The following is a 15,062-nucleotide window of genomic DNA, read 5'->3' on the forward strand; positions in this document are numbered from 1 at the left end:
CAGAATGTCTATCACATTTACATATGCACTATATATGGTGTGCATTACTTTTATATTTGAGTTAAGTTAATCAAATCAATGAAGATCAATCTGAGCAGACATGGGAAGCTCCTTAAGTCAAACTACTCCTATAACAATTAAGAATACAATGCACTAGATTCTTATTGTTGTCTTAATATATAAATTAAAGAGTCCTGGGGTGTGGGGATGGTGGGGCCTTTCTGGGCTCGACCTTCCCCTATGGTCTGGCAAGTCTGAAGGTTGTAGGATGAAGGCAGAGAGATTCACAAAGCAGTCAGATGAAGTTTCAGGGGTCAGCCAGCTTTATTTCACAGTCCCTACGGCCATGTACACCTCCTTACATGGCCTCTAATACTAAGCCCTTTCCTAGCAGCTACTGCTCTACTCCTACTGGGCTCTCTTGGCCTCTGTCTCCCTTTCAGCTGCTTTTACCAGGCTTCCTAACTGGCTTCCAGGCTAACTCCCTTTGGTGATGTTTCTGCTGCTGCTTCTTTGATGATACTGAATTGCTGATGCTGAATCTGATGCTGTATCTCTGGTGATGATGGCTCTCTCTCTTCTCTCTCTAACTCTTTCTTATCCCTTCTCTCTCTCCCCACTGCAGACTCCTCTCCCTGTTCATTTCAGGTGTGGGCAGTTCTGATCATTCAAATGGGATAGATGAATTGGGGGAGGGGATACCCACACATGCACTCTTATCTGTGCCTTTACCAAACAAATATCCTCTGAAGAAATTTCCACAGGGTTCAAAATCACTTTGATTTTGCTTTTCTTTTGGGTAGGTGCAGGGCACCCTGTGTTATCAGGCACTTATTCCTGACTTAGTGTTCAGAGGTCTCTCCCAGCACTGCTTGGGATCTATGCAGTGCCAGGAATGTGTCCAGATCCTCTGCAAGATCTGTATATGCATTTAGCCCTTTGAATTATCTCCCTGGCCCTGTAACTCACTTTTTTTTAGTGCTGATTTCATAATGTATATGGTAATAGCAGGAACCTAGTTATTGAGAATAATCTTGAAGACAAATTGTGTTGAAAGACTTACACTGTCATATATTACAAATGATTATAAAGTCATTGGATCAAACATTGTTATATTGACTTCAGAACTGAGAAAGAGAGCACAGGACATTTATTTAAAAATTACAAATCAGTGCTCGCTTCGGCAGCACATATACTAAAATGGGAACGATACAGAGAAGATTAGCATGGCCCCTGCTCAAGGATGACACGCAAATTCGTGAAGCGTTCCATATTTAAAAAAAAATTACAAATCAAACTAAAACTCAACTACAAACATGTTTGTAATCATGGTGCTTAACTAAAGATATTAATTAGAAATAAATGAATAAAAATCAGACTACAATGAGTTGTGAAAATGTGCTAATTCTTAGCACCAGGAAAAGAGTGATCTTTATAAATGATGTCGATCATTATGACAGTTACAGGACAGTGGTGTTGAAGGATCTTGACTCTATCACACATTAACTTTAGACAGATTATAAATTCAAATGTAAAAGTTAAGAAAACAAACCTTTTAGAATTAAATGAGGAAAGTGCGTTTATAATGTTTATTAGAAAACATATCTTAGGACAGAGCAATAGTACAGCTGGTAAGGAGCTAACCTTTTAGGCAGCCTAGCTAGGTTTGATTCTAGCAACACCAAATGTTCCCCAGAACTTCAGTACTGATTCTCAGGAACAGAGCCAATAGTAACCGTGAACAACACCAAATGTAGCCTTCAAATGAAAAAGAAAAAAAAAAGAAAAAAATGTGACCAAAAGGGAATATTTAATATGCTTAATAAACTAAACTACATAAAGTTAAGGGATAGAAACTCTCACCTCTTTGAGTTTAAAGACACCACAGATTAAGAAATAATTGCAATGTATAAGTGTGTCACATATGCCCTAAATATTAATGAGGCAAACAACTGAATGAAATTATAGGTAGTAAGTTCTTTAAGATTTTCTTCTTAAAAGATGATATAGGTAGTTAAATTAGATATTAACAGATAAGATAGGTTTCAACTTTGCCAATAAAGAAAATGAATATTAGTGAAGTTGTTGCAAAAACCAAATGGCTAAGAGAATATTTGTTAAAAAATATGGAACAACTAGTTCTAATGTATCAATGATGACATTTTAAGTTGGTAACATTTCTGGGAAATTAAGTGGCTATCTTAACTCAAGCTAAGCACCTGACCTGGCATTTCTACTGCTGACATATCTGTAATAAAAAGAGATATTCTTCTCCAGTGAAAAACATTTTATTAACAAAGTTAATATTGAATTTATTAAACATGTGAATTCAAATTTAAGACTCTTTTATGGTCAGTTAGCTAAGGATAGTAAATTCCCTTTAAAGGGAGCAATTGAAGGACAGACACACAAGGCCAGATTCTGATTATTTCAGTATTTTTTTTAGTAAACCTGTTTGTATAAATTTGGAATACCATTTAATATGCATAAGCAAATGTAACTGGGAACATGATAAATGCTACCCTCCATATAGCATTAAGATTTCCATGAATGGCATGGAAATGATTTCATCATTTCTAACAGCTGGAGAGTATTCCACTGCATATTATACTACAATTGTTTTATCCATTTGCTATTGTTTGCCATTTATATTATTTCCATATACTATTTGATAATTGCTGGAACATATATAGGTTTATGTACCATTTAGAATGAATGCTTTTGTATTTTTGACAGTGGGAGCCTGGAACTCATAATTCATAGTTTAAAAAGTTATATTCTAGATAACACAATATTAAGTGATGAGATATGTTTTCTTCCACTAAAGATTTCACATATACACTTTGATATTAATAATGTATAAGATTAGAGAAAATGAGGTCTAGGTTTTGCCTTCCAGTCAGCAGACCCAAATTTAAACTGCAACATTGTACCTGGTGTCCTGGGTGAGCACTGCAAGGAATGGACCCTGAACACAAATCCAGGAGTAAGTCCTATGCACTATCTGGTGTGCTACAAACCCTTTACCCAAACCAAAAAATTAAGTAAAAGTTAAATAGCTAATTTTAATTGTGAAAAGTCATTAGGAAAATCAAATTTTCAACACAGAGTTATATGTTTAAATTAGATTATTTGTGTCTTTTTTTCTCTTTCTCCTGTGTCCTGTTTTCTAGACCAGACTTTAAGTTTAGAGTTTATAAAGCATTAGTCATAGAAATTATCCTCCTCATAAGTTACAGTCTAATACTGTGATTTGTCTGGAACCAATAAAAATGCTCTCACCAAACTTTTAGTGTAACACATAGCTTGATTCAATTTTTCTCTAGAAACTGAACCTTGAAAATAAAGTTATATCCTAAATTTTTGTGTCCAAACAAAAAATACTGATCTCATATCTATCAAGCTAATCAATTTCCCGTTTTCACCAAATATCAATAACTACTCACACAACTCACACAATTATTTAGCCATTGAACTTGAAAACATATTGCTTTTTTTCTATAATGCATTCTGAAGGTAGTATGTATGTAATATACATATGCTTATATAGTGAATATAGGTATGAATATGTCAAAACGATTACTCATCAAAAATCTCACTCTTACTCCAATTTATCTTTGGTAGTCATTTGACAATAGATTGCTATTTTCTATTACAATTTACATTGTATTCTCGATACAAACTATTTTCTATACATTGATGACAATTCTTTAAAAAATTAAAGATCACATGACAGCTCTTCAGTTATATTTGCCTCCTCAAACCTTTCACATGAGATCAGAAATATTTAATATACTTCAAATGCACTACACAGACACTTTTGAAGATTCATTTTCAACTGTTTGCCCTGATGGCAACATTCCAGTCACATTGCTAGCACTCTGCTTTGAAATTGTGCAGATGCTGTATTTTAACAATTCTAAGTCAATTTGCTCGAGAGAGAAGTTTTTACATATTTTCATTTGCATTACAAGAACCAATTCGCTGCCTAGGAATCCACTAAACATCTATTATTGATGTTGTTTCATGCCATACATTCTTTTGAGTTCATTTCTGTTTATCCAATATCCAGTTTACAAAATTTACATTTTCCTTCTGTATTTAGACATTTTATTTCCAAAGAGAGCAATTGACTCAGAATTCTTTCTTGAAAATAGTGATTTTCTCTAAAGTCACAAACATTCTTTTTCTAAACTATACCAGGTACTAGAATCCTATTATAAATGCTTGTCAAAATATTTAAAGAAAATTGATGTATAATAATAATGTCAAAATCTTGAAAATGGTGTGATTTTATGTGTAGCCAGAAAAAAATAAAATAACCATATATATGTACCCCTATTATATTTTGTATCATGTATTATATAATGAGTTATATAATATAATATAATATAGTATAATATAATGTATAATTTCTATATATGTTATATCTTTTTTGAAAGGTAAATCAGTTGCTAAAATTTTGATATTTTTTCTGACATCAAAAAGAAATCTTTATACAGTTACTGACTTTATAGTTATTAGAATTTTTCCCTTTGTGTCAATAAAAGAACAAAGCAAATATAGTTTTAACTTTATTGGCTTTGCTATGAGTGTTTTATTTATTTTTATTGCTAATTCTGTTTAAACATGCATGACTGCTATCTTAAAGCAGTTATTCACATTCTATTGTTGATAAAATAATGAACTGATTCTATTTAAATTTCCTAAATAGGCTAATGAATAAGAAAAAATATTTCTTTGGCATCCTCTTTTTTCTTTTTCTTTATTCTATATCCACTCTGTCTACTGTTAATGTTTTAATATAGAGATTCATATTTATTATCTTCCTTGATTCTGATGTTGATATTTTCCATTAATACATGAGTTATTATTAGCTTTACCTCTGTCTCAGTTGCTAATACATCTACAGTTTGTAGCAGGTTCCCTAGTCCACCCCTCCCTCACAATCAATGAGATGAACATTATATTAACTGAAGAATAAGAATTAGAAAGTGATTTCTAATCCTTTATCTGCCTTAGATGCTTCAGTCACCAGTTCCGCCTAATACCACTTTCTTTATTTTGGTCCACTGTGTAAGGTAGATGTATTTTCTCTCCAATTTTACTGCATATATAAGTAAAGTAAATACTGCATATATAAGAAAGTAAAGAGGGAATGAAAAGAAGCTGCTATACCTGCAGGCAATCAATGAAAAGGAGTAGCATGGAAAGAGAAATGTATTCATTATGATCCTGCTGGTTCAATATTGGGAAACTGGCCTGTGTTCTGTTTTGTTTTGTTTTGTTTTGTTTTTCTTACTCATACTTTTTATTATGGAATTAAATTACTAGAATGTGCTCCTTGGTGTCTGTTATTCAGTACCTTTCTTCAGTAGCTTTGAAATCTCTCCTTTCTCCAATTATTGGATAGATCTTAGTAAACTCCTACCACCACGAAACTTCCTAAATTAGCATCTACAAGATATGGAGAGGAACCAGATTTATTTTCCATTTGGTCTTAGATTGATCACCAGTTCCCCAGCTTGGAACCTAAACTCAAGCTCTGTCTTTGACAGCCTATTGTGTATTGGAAGTGTTTCAAATTCTACCTCCTTTCCCAACAACAAATACTCAGTCTCTTTCTCACTCTCTCATTCTCTTTCTCTCTTGCCTAGTCTCTGTCCTTTAACATTCCATCTCCATACATTCCATAACAAACCCACTTATAAGCAACAGATAAAATATAACAGTCTCCATTATATTTGAAGAGTCTGAGACCTTAAAAAAAGAGTTTTAAGAAACTACAGAGAAGCACTAAAAATCTTGTACTCTCTGATTTCTTTTTTAATGGTTTTTCTGACCTAGTCCATTCCACTTAGATTCAGGATAATAGGCCTCACTCACAAAGCATCTAGCTTCCTCACAAGGAATAGATGACTGATCCTCTCACAAATAGCTAGGATAGTAGGCATTTGCCTGGCTAGCAGCCAACACAGGATAAGTCCTGGTTTGAATCCTGTATGGTCCTCTGAGCCTGCCAAGAGCGACTTCTGAGTGCAGAGTCAGGATTAATCCCTGAGTGCCCCTGGGTGTGACAACCCAAAACAAATAAAAGAAACACACACACACACACACACCCACACACACACACACACACACAATAACTAGGATAGTCTTTATGTCACCTGATAAAAATGTGCTACATCAGGAAATAAAGAATAATAATATGTCTTCAGTTATCTCGAAGATTTAGCACACATGTGCTGGTAAGAGGTCAAGGAATGAACCTGAAAGGTGTACAAAAAGGGGGACAAAATGTGATGTTGATAACTATTTTCTACATAGAAAAATATATTCTTTCTTCTAATGATAGAAAATAAACTCTGTGTAAAGGTGTCTTAAAAGATGTCAGTCACATTCCTAAAATTTTCTGTCATTGAAGTTTCAAGAAAATTATGGTCTCTGGTAAATAATAATTAAATAATCATAGTGATATGGATAAATATTCAAGGCAAAAAATTTGGCACAATATGGTATATATACTATGCAACTTCAAGAATCTATTGACTGAGAATTTCAGGCTTTGTAGATGTTTAAGATGGATGCTAGTGTTTAAGAGAAATAAAGTATTAGATGTTCCTTATGAGGAAATTGATGCTAGGAAGTACTCTTAAGTATTTCCAGATATCCTGATTCCATCCTGACTCCAAAGGACATAAATAAAAGGTGACAACCATCAGTTATTGTTCATTAACTTCCAGAAGTAAGCTTGTCTTCAGATTTCATATAGAATGAATATCTGAGTCCAGAGAGTAGTACAATGTGTAATTTGATTGCCTTGTGACCCCAGATTATCAATGACACTGTACATGGTCCCCTAAGCATTGCCAAGATTAATCCCTGAGTATGGAACAAGAATAAACCCTGAGCACAACTTTTCTAGAGACAATAAAATTGCTTAAACCTAACCAAATAAGACCTACCCAAAATGAGCCTACACAAAGCTGACCAAACTAATTTAGTCAGATACTTCATGTTAATTTGACCTTCAACCAGTTTTTGTAACTTAATTTACTAAGTAACCCAAATCACCATCTAGAAGGATCCTATGGAGCCATGGTTAACAACTATACTAATTATTCTCACAATTATTCCTCCAGAGGGAATTGAGGCTACTTAATAAAATATTAATATTCTCAATAATGATGTCCAAACTTTCAGGAACTTCAAACTTCACCAATGTAAATTTTCTGGATCATTCAGTAGTAAAGTTCCCAAAACATGACAAAACACATATGCATATGCACAAGAAGCAAAAGAAATCACTAATCTGTTTTTGTTTGTTTGTTTGTTTGTTTTTGCTTTTTGCTTTTTTGGGGGGTACACCCATTGATGCTCAGGAGTTACTCCTGGCTATGCTCTCAGAAACCACTCCTGGCTTGGTGGGACCATATGCGATGCCAGGGGATAGACCGCAGTCAGTCTTAGGCTAGTGCTTGCAAGGCAGATGCCTTACTTCTAGCGCCACTGCTCTGGCCCCTGAAATCACTAATCTGGTCTTTAGGAACTAATCGTGTGATTATAAAAAATAATGTCAAAATCTATGAAATGACTGCTTTTTGCCCTGCTTACAACTAATTACCTGACATTGCTTAATAGATGTGGATAAGGGACATAAAACTTCTGGGCCACAAACAAATGACTTTAAGGTACAATAAGATAAGAAGCTTCATGCTTATTATCAATTTATTTTGTCTACACAGACCAATCAGACAGTAGGAAGAGGAAGAGGCTAGATGAATCTATTGAGTGCATCACAGCTAAAGAACCTCAAATTTTAAATTCCCTATTTATAAAGAAAAAAGGCACTCTTGCAGATTCACCTCACTGTATGAAAGGATAAATTAGCTAATAATTGATACTGGTCAGGAGGACATGTGCATGGGCGAAATATTTACTGTTTTTTAGACATAAGATTGTAAAATACAGTACATAATGTAATACAAGAAATGCAATAGTTTGGGGCAGGAGAGATATCATGGAGGTGGGACATTTGCCTTCCATGCAGAAGGAAGGTGGTTCGAATCCCGGCATCCGATATGGTCCCCTGACCCTTCCAGGAATGATTTCTGAGCATAGAACCCCTGAGAGCTGCCAGGTGTGACCCGAAAAAAAATGCAATCGTTTTAGGAAAATTATCTCCCCAAATACCCATTTATAATTTTTATACCATTTCACCACTAATGACTTTTTCCATAGATGTATCATATCAGCAGTTACTCTGATTCTGACTTAACACATAATGGTCGACACCAATCAGCTAAAATATTTTCAAGAGATATTTATCTAAAGTTTTATCAACCACTTTTTAACATCAAAATAATGAAAATTTGGAATAGTCTCTTCAAATTTGTTACCCCATATTCCCAGATAAATAAACCTTATAAATATATAGTGTCTTACTTAGAAATTCAGGTTGCATTGCTCATATCTTTTCTTGGCCTAAGAAACTAACTTAGGTATAGCAGATTATATAAAGGCTCCCCAGGATTTATCCTAAACTCCACATCATAAGACAATTCTACCACTAAGCCTGAAATTTTCCATGACTTTAAATACCTAAAGGATATTTTTTATATATATAAAATCTTTATTTAAATACCATGATTACAAGCATGATTGTAGTTGGGTTTCAGTCATAAACAGAACACTCCCCCTTCAACAGTGCAACACCTAAGGATACTTATGATTAATTATAAGGTTCAAATTTTACATGTGAATGAAAATTAACACCCAACCTTCAGGGTCTGCATTCTCAAAGGTATACTGGGAACTCTTAAAAAGAAAATATTATTTGCCATTGTTGTGGATCCTCAAGAAAAACTATGTCTATTCGATTTCATTTGACAGGGAAGTAATGTCCATTAGCTGTTAACTATGGATGAAGAGACCATACAAAAATGACCTCCCATGGGCAGTTCTTCCAAAAAGGGTATATTCAACAATTGCAAGTACTAGAAACCATATGGTCTACCAGATGGCCAAGGAGTATATGCAAATTGGAAATACCAACTAACTGTGTCCTCAGGTCAATTTTAAGGAACTCCAACAATTATTTTTTATTTTGTTGTGATTATTATGACATTTTCTTGTCTCAAGAAGAGTAAATCATTTAAGTATTTTTAAAAAGGAAAGTTTAGTCTTTAGAAATTAGTATTTTTGAAGTAAAATGCTAGATATGCTAATACTCTTTCATATATAGAAAACTTGGAGCAGACCCCCAAAATTCAGATATGATTTAGTCTGCTTACAAAGTAGTATTTTAAAATTACCACATATACTTATTTTCTACATATATTATTCAGTAATTAAAATGACAACTTGGGTTATATTAGAGCTCTGATTTAATTGAGGGATGTTTGGCTGATCACAAACACTGTATTCATTTATTAAAAATGAAATTCTAATTAGTGTTGGCTTCCTGTCAAAATCAGCAATTAAGAAAGTTGTCAAAGTCAATCCTATTATTCATCTTGATAATGAAATTATTTAAACATCAAACATGAATGTTCTATTAGCTTGAGGAGTATAATTGTTGTTAACATTGCTCACAGGGCTTAATAAACATATCATATCAGCTACATTATCTACCTAAATACCTGTTCACAGATGCTTGTGATTAAGATCATGAAGCTTTGTAGAATTAAGTACGTGACTAAAATTATTTTGCAAATACTATTTAACTTTGACTGATACATATGGCATATGTTGGAAAATATGGCCCCAGGTATTTTACTTGAAAGTGAGCTAACATGTTTTATAAACTGTAAAAAAGTTGACACTAATAAAAATATTTATTTTATGATATTTTGCATACGATATTATCACTGAACTATTCATTAACCTGAACATTTCTTGCCCATTTCTTTTTTTCTTTCAGCACTCTCAGCTTCCTGATTTTTCAGAAAACCATTTATCTCTCTCTATGATAGCAAATTATTTGAGTTTTCTTGGCTCATAAAAATGACAAAGAACGCAAAATAACAAAAACTGAAATACATCATATAGGACAGAAATATTTTAAGATAATATTGTGAAAACCTATATAAAAATCTGCTTATTCAAAAGATAAATTGAAAATTATCCTAATGTACGATTTAGGGTTCAACCAGTATATGGAAATTAAGACACCAATAAAAGACTCTCTATAAAAGTCCAAGACCAAATGGCTTAAAAATTAAATTCTGGGCCAGAGAGATAGCACTGTGTAAGGCATTTGCCGTGCACGCAGCTGATCCAGGACAGATGGTGGTTCGAATAACCAGCATCCCATATGGTCCCCCGTGCCTGCCAGGAGCGATTTCTGAGCGCAGAGTCAGGGTGTGACCCAAAAACCAAAGGAAACAAACAAACAAACAAACAAACAAAAACCCTAATTTCTACCGGCCAGAGAGATAGCACAGTGGTAGGGTATTTGCCTTGCATGCAGACAACCCAGGATGGACCTGGGTTTATTCCCCGGCATCCGATATGGTCACCTGTGCCTGCCAGGACCACAGAACCAGGAGTAATCCCTGAGCACCTCTGGGTGTGGCCCAAAACAAACAGCTACAAAAATTCAAAGAATTTGGTGCTTATAATGATAAAAACCTTATGAAATTTCAAAAAAATCTCAACTTTATGTCATAATACTCTGACTCTTGGCATTACAACAGTAAATCAGTTTCTGATAAATAGAGCAGAGCAATTCTCATACTATGTTAGCAAAACAAATTCAATGATACATCAAAAGACTGAGATTTAGGAAAATGAATCTTTCAACATATATAAAAAATAAGCCCGAGCAATAATACATCTGTTAGGGTGCTTGCCATGTACACAACTGAACCAAGTTTGATTTCCAGCAACCCAGGAGTGATTCTGAGTATTGCTGAGTCAAGAATAACCCTGAGCACTGCTATGTGTGATCTAATAAGAACAATTTAAAAAAATACTATGTCAAAAAGGGAAGTAAAAATGTATAATCTCAATAGAGTTAGAAAAATCATTTAAAAATATTTAAGTCATTTTTGTTAAAAACAATAAATTACACAGGACCTACATAAAAACATGTCATATGTATTAAAATCCAGACAACATTATTGTACTCAATGGTCAAAACTAAAATGTTTTCCTCTAAGGTCAGAAATAAAACAAGTTTTACTCATTAATATTATTCAATATATTGTTCCAAGTTGTAGGCAGAACTATTAGATATAAACATTAGCGCTTCCCTCACTAGAAAGCAAGAGCTAAGCTCTTATTATTCTCAGATGTCATAATATATCTAGGATCTTACTCTTGCCAAAAATATTTTAGACGTTATAAACAATGACATTAGAGAGGCAGTCTACACAATTATATTAAATATCTATAGTACTTTTATTTACATAACAAACTATTGAGGATATCAAGAAAATGGGCTAGAATTACATACCTTGTTAAAAAATGTGAACACTAAGATGCTTGGAAGTGAAAATAAATGCAGAAAAATGTAAATATATTTTGTGTTTTGATGTCAGCAAAATGAAAATTATTAAATTGGTTATATTTCCTAAAATTATACAGTTATTAAAGCCCTTTTTGAGTGTATTTGGAACTACAGGAAACAACAAATAGCCAACCACATACTTAGAAACAAATTGAAGAAATGATACTTATAATTTTAAAAATTGCTACAAAATAATATTAATAAAAAGTATGATATTGGAATAAAAACAGAGATTCAGAGAAATAAAAAACAATCAAGATTTCAGAAATAAAAATGTACATACACAGACAACTAAATAATGACAAAGTTATTAAAACTAAAGCAAGATAATTCTCTTAAATGCTTTCGGAAAAACTGGGAAATCACATTCAAAATAACTATTCTTTACAAAAATTTAAAATGAATTAAAATCTAAATATTACATTAAAACCTTAAAATAAAATACAAGCTAGAGAGTATGCTTCTTAGCACTAGATGTAAGATAGGTCTGAACCCTCAACTTCAGAAGCTTTGGAAAGAATAGTGAAAATAATTAACTAAATGAAACTGCAAAGTGTATCCATGGTAAATAATGAAAAAAAACTATCCATCAAAATTAAGACATTCTCAAAAATGATAAAAGGTATTTTGTCTCTTCATTTCATAGTTAAGTCTAAGTGTAAGGCTCTTGAGTTGATTGTGCTAAATAAAAAGAAAATGAGACCAAAATAAGTGAAAAAATATACTTTACAATCATATGTATACTAAGATAAAAGTTCATAAAACTGAATGATAAAAAAAGATTAAAAAGGTTAGAATATTTGAATAGACATTTGAAGATATATATCTTGCCAACAGGGGCATAGATGTGGAAATGAGAGCAAATCAAAACAATGTGATACTCACCAAAGAAAAATAAGTATCTGAAGATGTGAAAAAATACCTCCCACTTTATTCTGTTATTAGAAATTTAAATTAGCAATAACATTATGGGCCACAATCTGAAAATATTTTAGTTGATAAAAAGAGCATTTCTGGAGCCAGAGAACGTAGGGGTCAAAAACCTTTGCCAGAAGTAATTCATGAGCACTGTGGAGTGTGCTTACTTCCACACATCCCCTCAAACAAAGAAAACCTACTCATCTTAATTACCTCATTAATGTGTATTTGTCTGAGAGAAAAGCACTAATTATCTCTCATTGTATATTTATATATACGTATATAGCAACACTTTTAATGCAGCTTATTCATAATAGTAGCCAATATTTCGAAACATTCATGTGATCATTAATAAAGAATTAAAACTGTCATATATACATATGTGTGTGTATATATGAGTGTGTGTATACAGACACAGTGCGATACTGTAGAGCAAAGAAACAACAACAAAAGCAACAAAAATAAAATCTTGCCACAGAAATGAACCAGAACTGAAATAATTTAATGGACTTGTATTCTTTCACAATTTTCATCATGTGAGATACATAATGAACCAGAATAAATTAAAAAGAACACAACTAAATATTAAAGGATCAAATTTGTGGTTATCAGAGTGGAAGGGGTGAGATGATTACATAAGTAGCAAGAAGGGATTCAACTGTATGGTGAAGGACAGAGTAGACTTTTTTTTTTTTTTTTTTTTTGAGAAATCTGGTGATATTTTATTAGAGGATGGGTTTACTTTTTTTTTTTTTGTAGTGCATCTTTTATACTTTTTCTTTTTTTTTTTTTAACACCACCCATCACCAGTGCAACATTCCCATCACCAATGTCCCAAGTCTCCCTCCTCCCCACCCGACCCCCGCCTGTACTCTAAACAGGTTCTCAATTTCCCTCATACATTCTCATTATTAGGACAGTTCAAAATGTAGTTATTTATCCAACTAAACTCATCACTCTTTGTGATGAGCTTCCTGAGGTGAGCTGGAACTTCCAGCTCTTTTCTCTTTTGTGTCTGAAAGTTATTATTGCAAGAATGTCTTTCATTTTTCTTAAAACCCATAAATGTGTGAGACCATTCTGCGTTTTTCTCTCTCTCTCTGACTTATTTCACTCAGCATAATAGATTCCGTGTACATCCATGTATAGGAAAATTTCATGACTTCATCTCTCCTGACAGCTGCATAATATTCCATTGTGTATATGTACCGCAGTTTCTTTAGCCATTCGTCTGTTGAAGGGCATCTTGGTTGTTTCCAGAGTCTTGCTATGGTAAATAGTGCTGCAATGAATATAGGTGTAAGGAAGGGGTTTTTGTATTGTATTTTTGTGTTCCTAGGGTATATTCCTAGGAGTGGTATAGCTGGATCGTATGGGAGCTCGATTTCCAGTTTTTGGAGGAATCTCCATATTGCTTTCCATAAAGGTTGAACTAGACGGCATTCCCACCAGCAGTGGATAAGAGTTCCTTTCTCCCCACACCAACACTGTTTATTCTCATTCTTTGTGATGTGTGCCATTCTCTGTGGTGTGAGGTGGTATCTCATCGTTGTTTTGATTTGCATCTCCCTGATGATTAGTGATGTGGAGCACTTTTTCATGTGTCTTTTGGCCATCTGTATTTCTTCTTTGTCAAAGTGTCTGTTCATTTCTTCTCCCCATTTTTTGATGGGATTAGATTTTTTTTCTTGTAAAGTTCTGTCAGTGCCTTATATATTTTGGAGATTAGCCCCTTATCTGATGGGTATTGGGTGAATAGTTTCTCCCACTCAGTGGGTGGCTCTTGTATCCTGGGCACTATTTCCTTTGAGGTGCAGAAGCTTCTCAGCTTAATATATTCCCATCTGTTAATTTCTGCTTTCACTTGCTTGGAGAGTGCAGTTTCTTCCTTGAAGATGCCTTTAGCCTCAATGTCCTGGAGTGTTTTACCTACGTATTGTTCTATATATCTTATGGTTTTGGGGCTGATATCGAGGTCTTTAATCCATTTGGATTTTACCTTCGTACATGATGTTAGCTGGGGGTCTAAGTTCAATTTTTTGCAAGTGGCTACCCAGTTTTGCCAACACCACTTGTTGAAGAGGCTGTCTTTGTTCCATTTAGGATTTTTTGCTCCTTTATCAAAAATTAGATGATTGTATGTCTGGGGAACATTCTCTGAGTATTCAAGCTTATTCCACTGATTTGAGGGCCTGTCTTTATTCCAATACCATGCTGTTTTGATAACTATTGCTTTGTAGTAAAGTTTAAAGTTGGGGAAAGTAATTCCTCCCATATTCTTTTTCCCAATGATTGCTTTAGCTATTCGAGGGTGTTTATTGTTCCAAATAAATTTCAAAAGTGCCTGGTCCACTTCTTTGAAGAATGTCATGGGTATCTTTAGGGGGATCGCATTTAGTGAAAAATTTAGTTCATTATATTTAAACATTGTTTCATAATGATGAAAATTGAAATTTATATTACAATGAAATGTTTTTGTCAAGAAATTAAAATGTTAAGTCTTTTATCTCCTCTGTTTTTTCTATTTTAAATATTTTTATTAATATCTTGATTTAAACACCTTGATTACAAATATGATTGTAGTTGGGTTTTAGTCATGAAAAGAATTTACTCTGTCACATACTGAATACTG

At 33.4% G+C, this 15,062-nt stretch overlaps 1 non-coding gene across 1 annotated transcript; it reads left to right on the forward strand.

Annotated features, from left to right (window-relative positions):
- Positions 1 to 1,171: 1,171 nt before the first annotated feature.
- LOC126005660 (U6 spliceosomal RNA) lies at positions 1,172 to 1,278 on the forward strand. Its single transcript, XR_007494702.1, has one exon. It is a non-coding gene; the product is annotated as a U6 spliceosomal RNA (small nuclear RNA).
- Positions 1,279 to 15,062: the final 13,784 nt, after the last annotated feature.

This window comes from Suncus etruscus, chromosome 3 (assembly GCF_024139225.1).
Source record: "Suncus etruscus isolate mSunEtr1 chromosome 3, mSunEtr1.pri.cur, whole genome shotgun sequence".
NCBI classification, from domain to species: Eukaryota; Metazoa; Chordata; class Mammalia; order Eulipotyphla; family Soricidae; genus Suncus; species Suncus etruscus.